At 36.9% G+C, this 22,024-nt stretch overlaps 1 protein-coding gene and 1 pseudogene across 3 annotated transcripts in view; one reads left to right on the top strand and one right to left on the bottom strand.

Moving 5' to 3' along the window:
- PIK3R3 (phosphoinositide-3-kinase regulatory subunit 3) overlaps positions 1-22,024 on the top strand; it is a 117,932-nt gene that overhangs the window by 44,871 nt on the left and 51,037 nt on the right. The gene's annotated exons all lie outside the window — the stretch shown is intronic.
- Positions 19,746-20,779, bottom strand: LOC114496103 (annotated as a pseudogene).

Below are 22,024 nucleotides of genomic sequence, written 5' to 3'. Positions count from 1 at the left end.
CCTGGCATGGTTTGATTAAGACTCTTAGCTTTTGGCCCTGTTTTTCTACTTTTCTCTTGGCTCTCCCCTCCATCAGCTTTTTTCCCAGTCTGGATTCCCTGGTAGTACAAGATGACTGCTTTTGGCTCTTGTGATTATATGTTTCCTCATTTCTGGGGGAGGAAAAGGATGCTTTTCACAAATATAACAAAAATCCTGAGCTTGACAGGAGACTGTCCTTGTGTTCCAAAGGATCACTGTCTTAAAAGCTGAATTTTTTGAACTGTGATTATTATATTTATCCTCACCTGAGGACATTTTTTCATTGCTTTTAGAGAGATGAAGGGAGAGAAACACTAATGAGAGAAGGAAGCATCAATTGGTTGCCTCCCATATGTTCCTGGACTAGGGATCAAACACACCCCAACCAGGATCAAACCTGCAACCCATGCATGTGTCCTGACTAGAAATCAAACCTACCACACTTCGGTTATGGGGCAACGATCCAACTAACTGAGCCACACTGGCCAGGGCTTCTTGAACTATTATTAATTACAGATTTCTCTGAGTAGACCAATGGCTCTTAAATTTGAGTGTTCATCAGAACCACCTGGAGGATTTGTTAAAATACAGATTGCTAGGCCCTGATTCAGTAGATTTGGGATTGGATTCTAAGAATTTGTGTTTGTAATAAGTTTCCAGATGTTACTGATTTGGCTAGTCTGCAGACCACACTTTGAGAACCACTGCTGTGTCAAATCGGGGTGGACTCCTGGAATCGGGCAAGGAGTCAGTCCCATAAACTCCTTACCAGAGTGGGAAGAGACGTTCTGAGATTATTACACTGTCCGCTAAAGAGAGGACTGTTGTTTTTGCCTATCCAGCTTTCCTTCTCTCTTACTTAGGTAACAGCTTCCTGATTTTTCTTTGGAACCACTCTTTTCCCATTTGCAGTCAGTGTGGTGTGGGTAGAGTTGATCTAACTCATTCACTTTAGTGGTGGTATAAGGAGGTAATAATCTTTGTAATATGGTCATTGCACATTACTATAAATTATTATTTACTGTCCTGGCTAGTGACTTAAAGATGGCACAATCCCTTAAAGAGATCAGACTGTAATTAAAGAATATATACATGTAAACAGATGCTCGATGTACTTCTTTTTATAACTTCCTCTTTTTCTCCTAGTATCATCTAATATACATTTCCATTATATAATGTATTATTGCCCCCTTTATAATATTTAACCACACTTATTATTAGTTGTTTAGTGTCTTTAGTCCTCATTAGATTATAAATTTCATCAGGATAAGGACCAAGTCCATAATTAACTGCTGGATCTCTAGTTATCTCGCACTGTCTCTGGCACATAGAAGTGCTCAGTAAGTAATTGATTGAATGAATGTTTTAAATATAGTGATAGAAAAATGCATAAACAAAGAGGGAATTATTGGTTTACTGGTGGGGTAGTGGCCAGATAACAGCCTGGGTAAATTCTCAGAGGTGTTGAAGTATGTTGGTATGTTTTGGGGACCATAAGTAATTCAGTTTTCTTGAAACAATGTGTGTGGTGGGAAGTGGTGGCACATGAATCTGGAGAGGTAGGTGAGGGCCAAATAATGAAAGGCCCTGAATGCTACACTTAGGAGGTTGGATTTTATCTGGTGGGCAGTTTGGGAAGCTACTGACTGATTGATTTCAAGTAGGGAAAAGATTTGTTGGTTGCAAAGTGAAAAATAAATTGGAGGAGAGCAAGGTTAAGGGAGGGAAACTGATTAGGGGGCTATTTCACTAGAGATGAAAGATGTTATGAAAACACAAAGTAAAAAATATTCATGGGTGGGGGTGGGGGGACTCTGCACAGAATTCAGGTGGACTCATGGAGATTTCCACCATAAATTTACTTAATTTTGTTATAGCAACAGAATCATTGTATTAACCAATCTTAACTACTGACCTATAGTTTGGCATTCATATGTCCTTTATATCTGTAACCTGAGATTATATTTTTGTTTCATCTTCTGATTATTTTTTAAAAAATAAATGGATTGGCCCTGGCCAGGTAGCTAAGTTGGTTAGAGTGTTGTCCCAATATACCAAGGTTGTGGGTTTGATCCCTGGTCAGGGCACATATATTTTAGAGTCAGCCAATGAAGGCATAAATAAATGGAACAACAAATTGATGTTTCTCTTTCCCTTCCTCTCTCTAAATGAAGTTATTTACTTTTAAATTTTTAAAAATTGATTGAGGAAATATAAAATTTCCTCCTTCCTCCCTACCCCCCAAAAACCTAAGTTAAGATAGTAGCAGTGAGAATGAATAGGAGAGTTGTTTAAAAGGTAGAATTGATGGGACGTAGAGACTATCCTGAGAAAAATAAAAATCTAGGATGAGTTTTAGTTTTCTGGCTTGGGAGATACTGTAAGCCCAGAGACATGATTAAGGAGCAAGGGCAGATTTGGATCATATATTCACTTATATCAAAATGAGGCAGAGGTGAAATGGCCCAGGTTTTCTCCTTTTGAAGGGATTCTTTTCCTTAGGCTTTACTAGGGGTGGAAAGGTGAGTGGTTTCTATTGCTTTCAGTTTTGAAACCTAGAGCAGATGGTAGTAAATCAGATATTGAGTTCCTAAAGTTGTGGGAGAGATTGCAGTGGGACCCTGACTGCTCCAAGGTTGTTAGTTGCTAAGGTGATATTAAATTTCCAGATGTGTAAGCTGCCTCATCCTTTCTGAAAGCAAGTGGGCATAAATTACAATTAACTTTTAAGATTAAATTAACTTTCAAGATTCATGATTTAGGTGTTTGTTTATTTTTTAAAGGTTTTATTTATTTATTTTTAGAGAGACAGGAAGGGAGAAAAACGTCAATGTGTGGTTGCCTCTTGCACGCCCCTAACTGGGCACCTGGTAACCCAGGCATGTGCCCTGACTGGGAATTGAACTGGTGACCTTTTTGTTTGCAGCTCATGCTCAGTCCACTGAGCCACATCAGCCAAGGCTCATGATTTAGGTTTTGAATGGTGGAAATGAGAATTGCTACCGCCATTCTGGAAAATTTCATAGTATCAAAATTCCTCTTCTGGAAATCTGGTCTGTAGAAATAAAAGTATCAACATGTAAAAGTATGCATATGCAATATTGTTTTTAATGGCACAAATTGGAAATAGGCTGAATATCCAATAGTAGTGGGTATGGATGTATAAAGTGTAATGCACTTATATGTCTTGTGAAATATTTATTGTGCAACTCAGTGAGTTAAATATGTATGTGTTGACCTAGAGGATAAGCAAGTTATTAATAACATCTCATTTTTATAAAATAAAATAAAAACTATTTTACATCTTTGTTAAAGATTACATAAACATGGAGAAAGGTATATTTTATTGTAGGTACTCTTCTAATGGTTGGATATATAGCAGTGAACAAAACAAAGTCCTTGCTTTATGCAGGAGGAGATAATGACAATAAAATAAGAAGTAAATGTATATTGTATGTTAAGTGAAGAGAAGTGTTATAGAGAAAAAACCTGGAAAAGAGGTATGGAGGGCGGAGAAGGAATTACTGTTTATTTTGGGTAGTCAGAGGAGGCCTCATTGATATGGTGATTTATCCTTATTGTGAAATTAAATACATATAAATAAGTCTATAAAATATAAATGTACAGTTTACTGACTTCATAGAAAGTGAATAACTATGTAATCACAACTTAAAGTCGAAGAGACTCAGCTTCTCAGAAGCCAAAAGAATATCCCTTTCCAATTATATTCCCCTTATTCCCACCAGAGATAACCATTGACTTGACTTTTTATGGTAATACCTTGGTTTTCTTTATAGTTTCATTCCTAGATGATGTATTTTAGTTTTGCTTGGTTTGGGATTTGATATATATGGAATTATAACATATGTATTCTCTTGTGTTTTTGCCACTTATACTGCTTTCACCTAGCTTTAGTTTTTTCTTATTACAATATGGTATTATATATCACAGTTAATTTCTACTGTTGATAGATATTTGAGTAGTTCTGTTTTGGCTATTATGGACAGTGCTGCTATGAACATTTTTTCACACATGCCCTGTTTTCACATCAGTGCATTTCTGTAAGGCATATCTAGGATTCAGAATTCTGTATATCTGTCTAGGTTCTAGACTATGTATATTTCAGCCTTTCTAGAGAATGCCAAACTATTTGACTCCATACTAGTACATGAAATTACTCTACATTTGCAATAACCCTAGGTATTGTCAGACATTTACATTTTTGGAAATCTCATAAGTGTAATGGTATTTCATTATAGTTTAAATTCATTTGCATTGTCCTTATTCCTAATGAAGTTAATCATCTTTTCATATGTTGGCCTTTTGATTATTCTTTTTTATTAAATGCCTTTTCATATCTTTTGCTCATTTTACTATTTGTTGTGTTTTTTTTAAATTTCTTTTTTTTAAGGATTTTATTTATTTATTTTATTTTAGAGAGAGGGAACTGGAGGGAGAAAGAAAGGGAGAGAAACATCAATGTGTGGTTGCCTTTCACACCTCCCACCGGGCAACTGACTCGCAACCCAGGCATGTGCCCTGACTAGGAATTGAACCGGTGACTTGGATTTGCAGGCTAGCACTCAATCCACTGAGCCACACCAGCCAGGGCTCTTACTGATTTCTTAGGAGTTATAGGTCCTGGATACCAGTCCTTGTCTATAACATGTATTGCAAATATCTTCTCTTAAGGTGACATTTTGAGCAGAGACCTGAAGGGAAGGAGTGAGTCAGGGGACGGGAAGTAGCTGAATGAAGGGTATTACAGGTACAGAGAACAGCAATTACAAAGGCCTATAGGCAGGAGTATTTTTGAAATGCTGCAGGAGCAGAAAAGGATGCTTACCTGAAGCTGGGAAAGAGAGGGGTAACCCAAATATTCACTGACAGATGAATGGATAAATATCATTTAGAATGGAAGAGCAGATAAAGTGCTTCCCAGATAAGGTCAAGTTAAGGTAGTTCATCATCACCAAGCCCTTATTATATGAAATGTTAAAGGGACCTATCTAAGAAAAAGAAGATAAAAAATATAGTTATTAACAACCAAACCTAAAAATAACAAAGCAAAAACAAACTAAGCAAATAACTAGAACAGGAACAGAATCACAGAAATGCAGATCACATGGAGGGTTATCAGCGTGGGAGTGGGAAGAGGAGAGGGGGAAAAGGTACAGAGAATAAGTAGCATAAATGGTAGGTAGAAAATAGACAGAAGGTAAGAATAGTACAGGAAATGTAGAAGCCAAAGAACTTATATGTACAACCCATGGATATGAACTAAGTGGGGGGAATGCAGGTGGGACAGGTGTGTAGGGGAATAAAGAGGGGGAAATGGGACAACTGTAATAGCATAATCAATAAAATATGTTTAAAAAACTCATGGAGTGTTACTAGTAAAAATGTAGATTATGAAATTTATTCCTTGATGTTACTACAAATATTTAAAAATAGAATATGATGAAGGAAAAGAATTAAAATATGATCAAATGAAAACATAGACTTGATGATGGAATTATGAACAACTTTTGTCCTAGGTTTGCTATTAAGTAGCAAAAACAGTGTTTAAAAAGTACATTTGAAGAGATTTATGAGTAGATACTAAAGTTAAATTTGAAAAAATTAATCTTTGGGAAGATAAACTTAGAGTTCCCTCTTTCAGGCGTTGATAAATAGAAAATGTATTAGTTTCTTATTGCTGCTATAACCAATTACCATAAACTTAGTGGCTTAAAACAACACAGATTTATTATTTTGCAGTTCTAGATGTCAGAAGCCCTAAAATCAAGCTGTCAACAGCTGTATTCCTTTTGGTGGCTCTAGAAAAAAATCTGTTTCCATTCCCTTTCGTCCTTCTAGAGGGTGCCTGAATTCCTTGACTCCTGACCCCTTACTTCATTTCACAGCCTACCACATTGCATCCTTTCTCTCTCCCACCCAGCCCTTCCCTCTTTCTGCCATCTCTTCTGTGCTTCTATTGTCAAATCTCGTTTTCTGACTGATATTCCAGCCTCCTTCATGTAAAGATTTTTGCGATTCCTTTGGCTCACTTGGGTAATACAAGATAATCTTCTCGTCTCAATAGTCTTATCACACCTGCAAAGTCCCTTTTGCCATGTTATGTAACATTCACAAGTTCCAGGGATTGGCATGTGGATATTTTTGGAGGGCTATCACTCTACCACAGACTCTTAATTTGAGAATAAAATTTTCACTAACTCCCTGGGGGTTTGATGGGAAGAGTTGGAAGTACAGAGAAAAGAGAGGGGTCTCTCTGGCTGGTGTGGCTTAGTGGATTGAGTGCCAGCCTGTGAACCAAAAGGTCACCAGTTTGATTCCCAGTCAGGGCACATGCCCAGGTTTGCAGCCCAGGTCCCCAGTTGGGGGCATGTGAGAGGCAACCAATCGATACATCTCTCACACATCAATGTCTCTCCCTCTCATTCTCACTTCCTTACCTCTCTCTAAATAAATAAATAAAATCTTTAATAAAAGAAAAAAAGAGAGAGGGCCCTTACTAGGAGAGAAATGAGTTTGGTGAAGGTCATATCTTAATTTTTAATATTCTACAACATCTGCCATAGAGGGCTACCTTAGAGTTAGCCTTATACATGAGGGGTGCCTGAAAGACTACTGGAAGCTTTTAAGTCATACCTTCATATAGTTGATGCTTTAAGAGGAAAGAGGATTGTATTTTGTTAGAAGATTGGCCTGCTTATCAACTGTGTGACATTGAACAGTCCTGGTCTGTAAAGTGGGAGTAGTAATACTTAATTCACAAATATTTTATAAGAATTATAAAATATATACACACACACATACAAATTATTTCATTATACTTGTATATACTTGGTTCAGTATCTGGCATATAATAGGTACTCACTTTTCTTGAAGGCCAGTGATTTTGTGATATAGTAATAGGGAAATGTTAGAGAAGTTAGGGTGAGGGACTTGTGCTAGAGGCAGCTGCACATCTCACTTGCTAGAAGCTACCTGATTAGTGTATGTTTAGCTGTAAGATCAGAATGGGTAAGATTTTGGGATAAGACAAGTAATGGATTGATATTTGTAGATAGTATGATTGATCAGCATTCTTTTTCTTTGACTCATTTTACCTTTTTCTATGAGAAATTTAAAAATTTGTTTCTGTCTCCTGGCTGACCTTTTGTTGTTGTTTTTTCTGCCATCAGTAAAATTCCACTGCTATTCTTTGAGCGTAATTATTCTTGGATCTTTACTGACTCTGTATGGTAAGCCTAAATGCTGATCATTTCATACATTACCTAGTTCAACAAATATTTATTTATCACGTGCCTTCTATCTGTGAAACACTCAGCACTGGAGCTACAAAAATAAGAAAATGTGTGTCCTCAAGAAGCTCATAGTTTTAGTACAAAACTATGGTCAACCGCTAAACTATAATGAATAAGCTTTATATTAGAAGATTGAGAAAAGTTCTGTGAAATCAAAGAGGAGGTAGTGCTAATAATTAGGCCTAGAAATGTGAGGGAAGGTTTTAAAGAAAAAACTGTATACTACTTGAGTTTTTAAAAAAGTAATTGTGTAAGGGAGTGTGGTATGAGGGTTTGGGGGAGAGGGAGGAATGGGCATTCTATGTGGTACAGGGAACCATGTAAACAAAGGCATGAGAAAGTGTGTGTTGGGATGAGCTGATGGTGTTCTGGTGGGGCTTGGGTGAAAGGTGCCTGTGGAAAACTAATAGGAAATGACCATAGAAGAGTAGGCAGGAACCAGACCATGAAAGACCTTATATGCCATGCTTAAGAGTTTGGACTTTCTGCTATAGGTAGTAGGGAACTTTTGAAACATAATATGTTATACCAGTATAATTAGATTCAAAACTCAAAAACAGCAGAGAAGATAGGAAAAGAACAAGGAGAACAAGGAGATTGTCTCTCTGAAAAGCCCAGGGAGAGATTTTGAAGAAGAAAAAAATAGCTAATGGTATAAAACTTAAAGTGATCATGTGAAATGAAGATAGAAAAGTTAAAAAAAATAAAAGTTTCTGCTGGATTTTGTTACTGGGAAGGCATTAACAAGACATATATATAGTGAATGGGATAGAAATTAAATTAACAGTAGATTGAAGAGTGAATGGGAAGTGAAAAAATAGAGACAAGTATAGATCAGTCTTAGAAAACTTGCTGTGATGCATAAGTGAGAGAGAGCTAGAGAGAGATGTGGAACTGAGAAATCGATTTTTTAAAAAAATGATACAAGAATTGAACCTGTGTTATGTTTTGGTAGAGATAATAGAGATAAAGTTGCGTATATGGGTGTGTGTGATTTGATGATGCAGAAAGGTTATGTTTGGACATCAGGAAGGATTATTACCCTAGGGAAGAAGGAGGGATACCATTGTCTAATACTTAGTAGGAAGAAGATAGGTTTGAAGAAAATGTAGGTTGGAAAATTGGGGGAGGTCAGATTTTTTTTCTGGTGGAAGGCAGTTGTGAGAGAAGAGGTGTGTATATAGTGTTGGGCTTGAGATTTGGGGTAGCCACTGGACACTGTGTGGGATGGAAAAGGTCACCGATCAAAGGCATATAGATGAATAACTAATAGGATAGTTAATCTCAGTTAAGATGAAGGACTTATAGATTTGTGGTGGCACAAATCCCCAGCTTGTGATTTCTTCCGCAGAATGCAGCAATTGTGGTATGGGAACAGAGAAAGGAGGTTGTTAGATTGATTCCCCATGGTTGGGAGATCTGTGGGCTGGTGTGTTGGCAAAAGGACAGCAAAGAGCAGTGAGTGGAGATACTGATGAGAGAGTGGCTGCTGCACAGTGGAGGGAATAGTTAACTAAATTATGACATATCAAAAACTGTTTTGCAGCTCTTACAATTTATGTTTATTAAGAGTTTATAAAGTACTTATAATGTTAAGGTAATAAAAGTGCTATGTTGTACAAAGGTTTGGCAATGATCAACTATAATATTCTAGGCATAATGATGAAAACATACTCTCAAAACCAAAGAATATTGGTCACCCTATTTGCACATAGATAATAATTTGATAGGGATTATTATCTTCATTTTACAGGTAAAGAAAATGAAGTTTAGCACAGGTGACTTGTTGAGAGTCATTAATTTGGCAAATGGCAGGGAGATAACTATTATAGTACTTGTTTGAATGGTATCAAGCATTGTTTTATATATACATTCTTTCTTAATGTTTTCCCTAAACATTGCTCCAATTTTTATTTTTCAGGTAAGACAACAGATGAGAATAATAATATGAGCAATAGATGACTAAGTATCAAAAAAGAGTGACACTTTAGAAGTTTAGGAGAAGGGGATGTTGTGGGCTAGGGTGGAACTGAGCCTTTGGTGATGATTATTTGAACTTTGATTTTGAAGGGTAGGTAGGATAGTCCTTTTTGCGGGGGGGGTCTCTGATTTACTTTTTTCACATTAAAAAGAAAGGTTCTCTATCATAGTCTGGTATATTGTTTCTGGAGCCTTTTGCTCAGATAAGAAAAAACCCCCATTATTCTTACTTGTTTTTCATGAAAAGACCGAGGCTGTCATAGATATTACGAAGGGACCCAATATAGTTTCCAGATCTCTAGTGTATTACATTTGAGACTGCTTTAGACATAATGGAAGAAACAATGGATTTCAGCTAACTTTGCAAGTTGAATCATGAACTCCTTGGTAGGCCTTCTATAATAGGTTTCAAATATAAGTATAAATCTGTGATTATCTATCTATCTATCTATCTATCTATTGTTTTTCCCTTACACAGTCATTTATATTTGAGTGTTATTTTTACTATAGTTAGTGGGAGAAAACACTTCTTTAGAAATGATTAAAAAGCCACTAAAACCAAGATTTAGCTCTTTCATGCTGAGCCAAAATGGGCAGAAATATGGACTTTTTAAGGATATGACAGTAGTCCCTCCCTATCCGGGGTTTTGGTTTCCATGGGTTATTACCCATGGTCAGCTATGGTCCAAAATATTAAATGGAAAATTCCAGAAATTAGAAAATCACAAATTTAAAATTTTGCACAGTTCCAAGTAACATAATAAAATCTCATGCTGTCTGACTTTGTCCTGGTTAGGACAGAAAAGGACATCCCTTTGTCCAATGCTTCCACATTGTGTATACTATCTGCCTATTAGTCACTGAGTAGCTGTTGTGGTTTTCATGTCGAGTGTGGCGTTTACCACAGTGTTTGTGTTCAAGTAATCCTCGTAGTAGCCTAACACTACATCACAATGCTAATGTCATTCACTTCACTTGATCTCATCATGTAGGCATTGCATCATCTCACATTACAAGAAGGGTGAGTATAGTACAATAAGATAGTTTGAGAGAGATTACATTCACATAACTTTTATTACAGTATATTGTTATAATTGTTCTATTTTGCTATTGTTAATTTTTTACTGTACCTAATTTACAAATTAAACTTTATCATAGGTAGGGATATATAGGGAAGAACAGTATACATAGGGTTTGTTACTATCTGTGGTTTCAGGCATTCACTGGGCATCTTGGAATGTAAAGTGAGGACTACTGTAGTTTAAATTTCCACTTACCTTTTTTTGTAGTCTTGACATTTTTATTCTATGGTTTTAGTGAACAAACATTTGAATATAAAACACTGTAAATTAAGGAATCTAAAAATATATCAGAAAAGATTTATTAAGAATGCTCTCACTTTAGTCATAGGGACTGCCATGTGTGGATTTATTGTTTATTAGTTTTATATTTGGAGATGCCTATAATTTCCATCTGTAAATTTCTACAGATGGAATTCTAAATTTCTGCTTCTACTAAGAAGTAGTCACCATTGTAATTGTCTCGTGTAGATCAAAAACATATTATAGCAGACACCGGCCTGCAGTGTCCATAGCATTATGGATGAGACAAGATACATTCACACGGACTACCCAGTCCTGTGGAGGAAAAGGGATGGCATGGCTACTCTCTCAAGGAGAGAGTGCCCCAACCCATGCCTTGATGGGTTTCTGTTGGCTTTTAATTTGCACAGGAATACAGGTAAAGTTCATTAATCATTGTCAGGCAGTAAGGATCAAATAATAGATAGTATACAAAGAACTATGAGGGCTTATTCTGAGTCAGGGTCTGTTAGCTAAAGGGCTACAAAACTTTGGGAAACAAACTCATTTCTTGCTCGGACCCTTATCATTTAATTGAGAATATTCTTAGCAAAGCAGGTTTCCGAAGGATTTTATGTATTCTTTCTTAGGCTTGATCACCTGGGGAACCTGCCCTTTCCAGCACAGGGCTGCACTGCCCTCTGTCATTGTTTCAGGCTTAAGTCAGGCAGGGGAAGGCAGCCAAGAGATTAGGAGACTTCTTGCAGACAGAATGAGGACTCAAGCTATGTCAAAGCTGAGGGGTGAGGGTCCATCACCCCCTTTTGCTATAGCCCCCAAGTCCTTCCCTGGGGCCTTTCCATGATCGTGCCCGTCTTAGGTCATTCCTCCGATGAGGAATCTTTCCCGTCACTGGTTAACCAGTCAAGCATTGGGGACCAGGCAGGGTGAAGAAAAAGGAGAAGTGACGCCCCTGCCAGGGAGATAAGCTTTGTCTCCTAAGTGGCTTATGGTCCGAAGGTCGCTCACTCAGCCTTAGACATGGGGGGGTCACAGCTTCTGAAACTAGGCAGGGTGGTTCCCACCAACTTACCTAATGAATTACGGCTTTATTTGGTAACTACGAAGAAGTAAAGATAAAACACAATTTAATGAACTCTGAAAATGTAGCTTCGGTAGGGTAAATCACACTTTAAAAACAACCAAGAATAACTTACCAAAACTGACTTGAGAAGAAAGTGAAAGTCTTTACAGTTTTTAACCATAAAAGAAATTGAAAACAATTGTAGGCCCATATAGTTTTCTTACTGTGATTTTTAAAATCTCATAAAATGTGCAGCTTAACTATTTTTAAGTATACAGTTTAGCAGTATTAAGCATATTCACATTACTGTGGAACATATTTCCAGAACTTTTTCATCTTGCAAATTATAGCCATTAAACAACTCCCTTTTCTTCTTTCTCTCAGCCTCTGGTAACCACCATTCCACTTCCTGTTTCTATGAACTGGATCACTTTAGTGGAATCATTACATGTTTGTCTTTTTTTTTACTGGCTTATTTCAGATAATATAATGTCCTAAAGGTTCATCTACATTGTAGCATGTGACAGGATTTCCTTCCTTTTTAAGATTGAGTAATAGTTCATTTTATGTATACGCAGTATTTTGGTTATTCATTTATTCATTAGTAGGCATTGGGTTGTTTCCGCTTGTAGCTATTGTGAATAGTGCTGCTATGAACATGGGTGTCCAGCTATTTCTTGGAGACCCTGCTTTCCATTCTTTGGGCTACATACCTAAATTGGGATCATATGGTATTTCTAGTTTTTATTGTTTGAGGCACTGCCACACTGTTTTCCATAGTGGTTGCACCACTTTACAATCCTACCAAGAGTGCACCAGGGTTCCCGTTCCTCCAGATCCTCACACTTGTTATTTATTTTATTTATTTTTTGTTTGTTTTTTAATATATTTTATTGATTATGCTATTACAGTTGTCCCATTTCCCCCCTTCTCTCCCCTCCACCCTGTACCCCCTCCCACCCACATTTCCCCCTTTAGTTCATGTCCATGTGTCATATTTATGAGTCCTTTAGTTTCTACATTTCCTGTACTATTCTTGCCCTCCCCCTATCTATTTTCAACCTACATTCTATGCTACTTATTCTCTATACCTTTTCCCCCTCTCTCCTCCTCCCACCCTCCTGCTGCTAACCCTCCACGTGCCCTCCATTTCTGTGGTTCTGTTCCTGTTCTAATTGTTTACTTAGTTTCTTTTGGTTTTGCTTTAGGTGTGGTTGTTGGTATTTGTGAGTTTGCTGTCCTTTTACTATACATGTCTTTTCTTAATCTTCTTAGATAAGTCCCTTTAGCATTTCATAAAATAAGGGCTTGGTGATGATGAACTCCTTTAACTTGACCTTATCTGAGAAGCACTTCATCTGCCCTTCCATTCTAAATGAGAGCTTTGCTGGATAGAGCAATCTGGGATGTAGGTCCTTGTCTTTCATGACTTGGAATATTTCTTTCCAGCCCCTCCTTGCCTGTAAGGTCTCTTTGGAGAAATCAGCTGACAGTCTGATGGGAACTCCTTTGTAGGTTACTGTCCCCTTACCTCTTGCTGCTTCTAGGATTCTCTCCTTTGTTTTTACCTTGGCTAATGTAATTATGATGTGCCTTGGTGTGTTTCTTCTTGGGTCCAACTTCTTTGGGGCTCTCTGAGCTTCTTGGATTTCTTGGAAGACTGTTCCCTTTGCCAGATTGGGGAAGTTCTCCTTTATTATTTGTTCAAAGACGTGCTCAATCTGTTGCTTTTCCCCTTCCGATTCTGGTACTCCTATAATTCGGATATTGGAACGTTTAAAGGTGTCTTGGATGCTCTTAATCTTTTCCTCAATTTTTTGAATTCTTATTTCATCATGCTTTCCTTTGTGGTTGTTTTTTTCTTCCTTCTGGTCCACTGTATTGTTTTGAGACTCATATTACTTCCTTTCACTATTGGCTCTCCTCCGCGTGTCTTCCTGCATCTGTTTTATGGTACTCTGCATTCTTTCATCTAAATTTCGTCCAAAATCCACCAGTTCCGTGAGCTTTCTGATCACCAGTGTTTTGAACTGCGCATCTGATAGATTGGCTAATTCTTGGTTGCTCAAAAGGATGAGTCCTGGGGGACTGATTTGCTCTGTTGAAAACATGGTTTTTTTTTTCCCCCTGTGTCTCCTTTTTTTTTTTTTTTTTCCGGTCTGGTTGCTCTTGTTACGGTGGGGGGCGGAGCCTTAGGTGCTCACCAGAGCTGGGCACCCCGGTCGCTAGATTGTGACGTTATATGTGAGGGCGGGCCGGAGCGGGAGCGGGGCGGGAGAAAACAATGGCGGTAGTTCCGTTCCCCTGGACTCAGACCCTTGTCTGGGCTTTCGGGCCGCAAGTTCTGCCCTGGTCCACAATCGCTGCCCCTCTGGGTCTGCCAGCCGCCGCTTGCGTACTCAGGGATCACTGCTGCCTTCTTACGCGCCTGATGGCTTTTGCGCCGATTTCGCGCCAAACCTTCCCCCGACCTCCGCGCGCCGCCAACCCGAGCCAGCCCCGCACCCGCCGGCTCGTCTTTTCCTACCAGTCCGGATGAACGCGTCAACCACTACTTCAACTTCTTGGCTGCCCGACTTCCATTCAGATAAATCCTCTGCCGGATCTGGGTGTTATTCTAATAGTAAATTATTGTTGTAAATTATTGGTTTTCTAATCTTGGTTGTACGAGGAGGTACGGTGCGACCACCTATTCCTCCATCTTGCCGGAAGTCTCGAAAAATCTGTTATTTATTTTATAGTGGTCATCCTAATCAGACTCACATAGTTTTACAGTGAGTTCTATCAAACATTTCTGGAAAATAATAACTTTACATAGACTCTTTCTGAGTCTAGAAAAATAGCTATGTATTTGTTTGTTGTACGTATTTTGTATAAGTGGAATCATACATTTTTGACCTTCTGTGCCTGGCTTATTTCACGTAGCATAATGTTTCTAAGGTTTATCTGTATTGTAGCATCTATCAGAACTTCATTCCTTTTTATGGCTGAATATTATTCCATTATATGTATAAACCCATATTTTGTATATCTATCTATTTATCTGTTGATGGACACTGGTATGTTTTCACAACAAATGTAATTTTATTTTTTTAATTTTTAATTTTTAAAGATTTTATTTGTTTTTAGAGAGAGGGTAAGGAAGGGAGAGAAATAGGGAGAGAAGCATTGATGTATGAGAGATACATTGATTGGTTGCCTCTTGTACCAATCCCCAGTGGGGGACCTTGCCCATAACCTGGGCATGTGCCCTAACTGGGAATTGAACTGGCAACCCTTTGGTTCATAGGCCAGTACACAGTCCACTGAGCCACTGCAGCCAGGGCACAAATGTAATAATAAAAAAATATATAGTTTATTACAGCAGCAGCAACCATTGAAAAGGTACCTAGAAACAAAACTTAACAGAAGATGCACATGACTTTTAATGGAGAAAATAATGAAATTTTATTGAAAGGCATTAGAGAAGATCTAAGTAAGTTGAGATACCTTATTAATGAATAGAAAGACACAATATCATGAGCACATTAGTTTTTTACAAGTTAATTTATGAGTTTAGTATAATTCTATTATAATGATAAGGGTATTTCACATAACTTGACAAGCTCTGTCCAAAATTTATATAGAATAGCATATTGCCAAGAAAAATTGTAAGAGTTTACTCTTTCATATAGCATGACTTATAAAGCCATACTAATTAACAATGTGGAATTGGGCACAGAAGAGACCAACAAGTGGAGCAGAATAAAGAAGCCAGAAACTGAACCCTTCATATAAGGAAACTTAATATATGATAGTGAGAACTTTGCAGGTGAGTGAGGAAATTATGGACTGGCTAAACAGTAAGGTAATGCAATCAGGTAATTGGTTATCAATTTGGGAAATAATACAGTTCCTTTTCACACCATATATATATATAAGTTCCTAAGAATTAAAGATGTAAATATGAAAAACAAAATTTTTAGAAAAAATATGGAAGAATATTTTTATGTTATCAAGATAGGGAAAGTAAGGAAGGATTTCTTCAATAAAATTTGAAATTTGACTTATAAAGGAAAAGAGTGATAAATCTGTGTAGATCAAAATAAAAAATGTACAGTTATTAGAAGAAAACATGAAAGGAAAAATACCATCTGGGAGAAGATGATTGCATAACATATAACTAAAAAGAATTGATACCCAGGTGTATAAGGAATATTTTATAAATCAATGATAATAATAAAAAGATAGCAAACTGGAAATTCATAGAAGAGGAAACAGAAAAAAACCATAGACCTGAGAAAGTGTTTATTCTCAATAGTCATCATGGAAATGCAAATTAAAGCCTCATTTAAATAATATTTTACATTCACCATTTTGATGAGGATGTAGAATTCTCATATACTGTTGTGGGGAGTAGCGTATCTACTGGAACCCCATTTTAGAGAATAATTTAACATTATCTGCTAAACTATATACTCTAGGGAAACTTGAGAAGGTGAAAATGTTTATACTTGTGTATACTTGAAATGTTTATACAAGTACAAGAAAGTTCATAGCAACATTATTTGTTAAAGCAAAAAACTAGAAACAACGCAGAAGCCCATCAACGATAGAATGAAGAAATTGTAGAATATTCATGTAATGGGAGAAAGCTATGAAAATAACCACAGCTATATGTATCAATATAAATGATCCTTAAAACAATGCAGAGTGGAGTGCTATGAAATGATTCTTCCTATATAAGTCATAAAGAGACAAAAGTATGTTCAGAAATGGAGCCTCTGGGGAAGAATAATAAAGGAATTTGAAAGGGGTGAAAAGTGGTGGCAGAGGAGGAAAAGTATGGCAAGGAGCCTAAAAAGGAACATCCAGAACATGTAACTAAAAAGCATCAGAACTAGGTAGTTTTTCTGTCATATATGAAATTGTGGTGCTGGGTTGAAAATAAGTCCTGAATTGAAACAACATTCTCTACAGAGAGAATTGGCCTTTGTTTATATATGTTTAAATGTTTTCTTTACTATGACTTAAAAAGTTCTGATAAAAGTCTTTTAAATTAGGTAGAATTTTACAAGTACCTTTGTTGGCTACTTTTTCTTTTAATGCCTTCCTTTTTAAAAGTATGCAATTCAATGGTTTTTAGTATATTCACAAAGTTGTACAGTTATCACCACCATCTAATTCTAGAACATTTTTATCACTCTAAAAGAAACCCTCTAACCATTTACTGGTTACTGCCCATTCCCCTTCCCCCAGTCTGTGGTAACCACTAATCTAATTTCTGTCTCTGTGGATTTGTCTGTTGTGGACATTTTATATAAATGGAATGATATATAGCCTTTTGTGTTTGGCTTCTTTTATATAGCATAATGTTTTCAAGGTTCATTTGTATTGTATCAATACAGTAAATCCTCACTTCTGCAACTTAAAGCAAAATGCACAAAATTAATTTTACAATAGGCTAACTTATATACACAAGTGTTAAGTTCCTACAGCATATTTCTGGTAAAAAAATAAATCACTGAACTTCTAATAAAGACCCAAAACGCTTGTGATATTAAACATTGAAATAAATATGAGCTATATATACATTGAACCAAGATTAATAAAAGCAAGTAAGGTAATTATTTTGCATCCTGCTTATTTCAGTTCAAGGTTGCAGGTAGCTGGAGCTGATCCTGGCAGTTCAGGGCTCAAGGCAGGAGCCAGCTCTGGATAGGACACCACTCTGTGGAAGGGTGCACTTTCTTCTCTCTTTCCCTTTCTCTTTCGTTCTCAGACTGGGACAATTTAGACATGCCAGCTCACCTCACATTTTTGGGGTGTGGGAAGAAACCAGAGTATCTGGAGAAAACTCATACAGATACTGGGGAGAACGTGCAAACTCTACACTGGCAGTGGCCCTGGCTGGGAATTGATTTCTTTTTTCTCATCAGTGTTATAACAAAATGATGTTATTCAAGAGCTTACTGCACTTCATTTCTCTTTATGACTGAATATTCCACTTTATGGATATACCGCATTTGTTAATCAGTTCATCAGTTGATGGATATTTTGGGTTGTTTTCACTTTCTAGCTATTAGGAAGAATGCTGCTATGAACATTCATGTACAAAATTTTGCTGGATATATATTTGCAGTTCTATTGGAGGTATACTTAGGAGTGGAACTGCCGGGTCATGGTAATCCTTTTGAATTTTTTGAGTAACTGATAAAAAGCTTTCCACAGTTGGCTTCATGATTTTATATCCTTGCCAGCAGTGTATGAAAGTTCCATTTTTTTCTGCATTCTCAGCAACTTTTATTATGTCTTTTTTATTATAGCCAGCCTATTGGGTATGAAATGGTACCTGATTGTGGTTTTGATTTGCATTTCCCTAATGATTAGTGATATTGATAATTTTTTCATGTACTTACTGGACTTTTGTATATCTTTGGTGACATGTCTGTTCAATATTTTATTCACTGTGGGGTTATTGTACATAGAATTGGTTTTTAAATTTCATTTTTGGATTGTTCATTGCTAGTGTATAAAAATTCAATTGATTTTTGTATATTGATCTTGTTTCTGCAATCTTGCTGAGCTTGTTTATTAGCTCTAATAGTTTTTTGCATGTGTGTAGTCCTTATAGTTTTCTATTTTCAAGTAGAGATGGAGATAGTTTTAATCCTTACTTTCTAATATGGATGCCTTTTTAAAAAAATTTTACTTCCCTAATTGTGCTGGTGAGAATCTCCAATATAGTGTTGAGTAGAAGTGGCAATAGAAAACATCCTTATACTAATTGTGATCTTAGGGGAAAATATTCAGTCTTTCACTATTAAGAATAATGTTAGCTGTGGTTTTCTAGATGTCCTTGATCAGGTTAGGGAAAGTCCCTTCTATTCCTAGTTTGTTGAGTGTTTTTATCATGAAAGGGTGTTTGATTTTGTCAGATGTTTTTTCTTGCATCTATTTTGATGATTAAACCTTTATTCTATTAATATGGTGTATTACACTGACTGATTTTTGTTGAACCAACCTTGCATTCCTAGAATAAAGCTCACTTGGTTATGATGTATAATCTTTTTTAAGTGTTACTGGAGTACACTTGCTACTATTTGTTGAGGATTTTTGTGTCTTTGTTCCTAAGGAATATTGATCTGTAGTTTTCATTGTGTTGTCTTCTGGTATTGGTATCAGGGTAATACTGGCCTTACACAATGAGTTGAAAAGTTCTCCTTCCTCTGTTTTGCTACTTCCACCATTCCAAACATCTAACTTCAGTATTCTTCTGTTTTGTTATTTACTTTAAAACATATTATTGCTTTTTTTTAAATCAATACCCAGAAATACACTGTGGTCTTCATAATTGCATTTAGCTTATTAGTTGGGAATATAACTCATGGTACCCAGCAAAGTTATTTATTTATTTATTTATTTATGTATTTATTTATTAAAAATGGTTTTTTATTGTTGTTCAAGCACAATTGTCTCCACTTTTCCTCCACTACCCTTCCTGTCCCACCTACTCCCCTACCTCCCACCCTCAATCCTATCCTTCTTTGGCTTTGTCCATGGGTCCTTTATACATGTTCCTTGACGTCAGTAAAGTTTCAATGACTTTTTTTTTCACCTTTTGGTATTATTTATTTCTTCTAAGAAAGATACAATACACACTCCCTTTGCCCATTTTTCCAGTATATTTATATAATTGTTTCTTAAATTAACTTTTAGTATTTACACTATTTTATCATGTAAATAGTGTTCACAGATAAACCATTAGTATATGATTATATCTTTTCTTATATAATGTTTTAGAATTAATTATTGCTTTAGTTTTAAAAATTTCACCTGATTTTTTAAGTGTACTTAGGACAGATTATCCTCTACCTTGACAGAACTACAAAACTTGTCTCAGTTTGGTTTAACCTCAGATAATCTATCTTTTTTTCTTTCTGCCCCCGCCCCCCCCCCCCCCCCCCCCCCCCCCCGTTAATGAAAGGAAAACTTTGTTGAGGCCCCAGCATTGCAGGGTTTGGGCAGAAGGCCTCCTGGTGGGCCTGAGGAGGTGGATGGGGGGCCTTATTTAATCTTGGGGCACAGGTTGTTGATATGGCTGCACTTCTTACAGCAGTTGACAGTGCGGGGGTGCAGGTGGGTGTAACACTTGTGGCAGATCATCTTGTCAGAGTTGTACTTCTGGGCAAGCTGGTGGAGGGAGGACCCAATGATGCCACCCTGCAGGTGAAGCACCAAGTGCAGGGTAGACTCTTTCTGAATATTGTTGTCTGAGAGATTGCAGCCATTCTGTAGCTGTTTGCCCGCAAAAATCAGGTGCTGCCCTCCTTGTCTGGGATTTCAACTTTGACTGTCTCAGTGGTGTCACTGGATTCAACCTTGAGGGTGATGGTCTTGCCAGTCAGGGGCTTTACAAAGATCTGCATCTCTGCGTCTGCTGGGGAGGCTGCTCTGCTGCCTCATTAAAAAGGATAATCTATCATTTTAATTTATTTTTTCTTTCAACATATCCCCTAAGTCACCCTTCATTCTCTTGCCAGAATCCCAACTATTGTTTTCAGCTGTCATCCTGGTACTTCCAGTCATCATTATCCTGGGGGTTGCCTTTGTTTCTCTCCTGGGTTGGTTTCCATTTTCCTGAATCCACCATTTCTTTCCTAGGTTTATTTCTTCATTTTGGTAGAAGCATCCTTTAGGAGCTTCCTAAGAAAGTGTGTCAAGAGTTAAGTTGTTTGAGACTTTGTATGACTGAAGAGGTCAGTTTTACTTTCATATGTACATAATTAATAATTTGATATGATATATAATTTTAGTTTGAAAAGTCATTTTCCCTCAGAATTTGAAGGTTTTTCTCCAGTATCCTCAGTTTCTAGTGTTGCTGTTGAAGAATCTAAAGATATTTCTGGCCTCAGTCCTTTGTGACCTGTCTTTCCCCCCTTGTGATGGGGTTTAGGACCACCTCTCTATCTTTGATGTGAAATTCCACGTAGATGTGCCTTGATGTGGGTCTTTTTCATTCATTGTGTGGCATACTCTGGGCACTTTCACTCTGGAAATATATGTCTTTCATTCCTGAAGATTTTTTATTTATGTATTTTAAAGATTTTATTTATTTATTTATTTTTGGAGGTAGGGAGAGGGAGGCAGAAAGAAAGGAAGAGAAACATCAGTGTGCAACAGAAACATCAATCAGTTGCCTTTTGCATGCCCCAGCCAGGGACCTGGTGCTCAACTCCTGCACCTGCCCTGACCAGGAATCCAAAATGGTGACCTTTCGGTTTGCAGACGCCCAACCCACTGAGCCACACCAGTCAGGACTTACTTTTACTTATTTTAAATGGTTTTTCCCCCTGTTTTCTGGAGCTTTTCTTAGTTCAATATTAGATCTTATGAGTTTATCCTCAAAATTTCTTGTTTTCCAGGATGTACTCTTTTCCCTTCTGGGAGATTTCCTCAAATTTATCTACCAGTTTGTCGATTGATTTTTCTTTTTAAAAAACCCTATTATAATTTTAATATATAAGGGATCTTATTTTTTAATGTTACTTTATTATAGATCTTCTTTGTGTTTCATAGATACAATATTTCCTTTCATATTTCTGAGGATATTATACTTTTTAAAAAAAATCCGGGGATTAAACCCACAACTTGGGTATGTATCCTGACTGGGAATCGAACTAACAATTTTTCTTTTTTTTTTTTTAAGTATATTTTATTGACTATGCTATTACAGTTGTCCCATTTGTTTCTACTCTTTATTCCTTTCTGCCCTACACCCCACTCCCAGAAGCATTCTTCCCCTTATTTCATGTCCATAGGTCATACATATAAGTTCTTTGACTTCTCCATTTCCTGTACTAGTCTTAACATCCCCCTGTCTATTTTGTACCTACCATTTATGCTTCCTATTTCCTGTACCTTTCATCCCTATCCTCTCCTCTCCCCCTTCTCACTGCTAACCCTCCATGTGATCTCTCTTTCTGTGAATCTGTTCCCATTCTAGTTATTTGTTTAGTTCACTTTTGTTTTGTTTTTTAGGTTTGGTTGTTGATATTTGTGTTTGTTGCCATTTTACTGTTCATATTTTTTATCTTTTTCTTAGATAAGTCCCTTTAACATTTCATATAGGTGATGATGAACTCCTTTACCTTGACTTTATCTGGGAAGCACTTTATCTGCCCTTCCATTCTAAATGAAAGCTAGGCTGGATAGAGCAATCTTAGATGTAGGTCCTTGCCTTTAGTGACTTTAAATACTCTTTCCAGCTCCTTACCTGCAAGGTTTCTTTTGAGAAATCAGCTGATAGTCATATGGGAACTCCTTTGTAGGTAACTGTCTCCTTT

The sequence above is a fragment of the Phyllostomus discolor genome, chromosome 5 (genome assembly GCF_004126475.2).
Source record: "Phyllostomus discolor isolate MPI-MPIP mPhyDis1 chromosome 5, mPhyDis1.pri.v3, whole genome shotgun sequence".
Classification (NCBI taxonomy): domain Eukaryota; kingdom Metazoa; phylum Chordata; class Mammalia; order Chiroptera; family Phyllostomidae; genus Phyllostomus; species Phyllostomus discolor.
The sequence above is the reverse complement of the archived record's forward strand: the minus strand, read 5'-3'. Positions and strand labels throughout refer to the sequence as shown.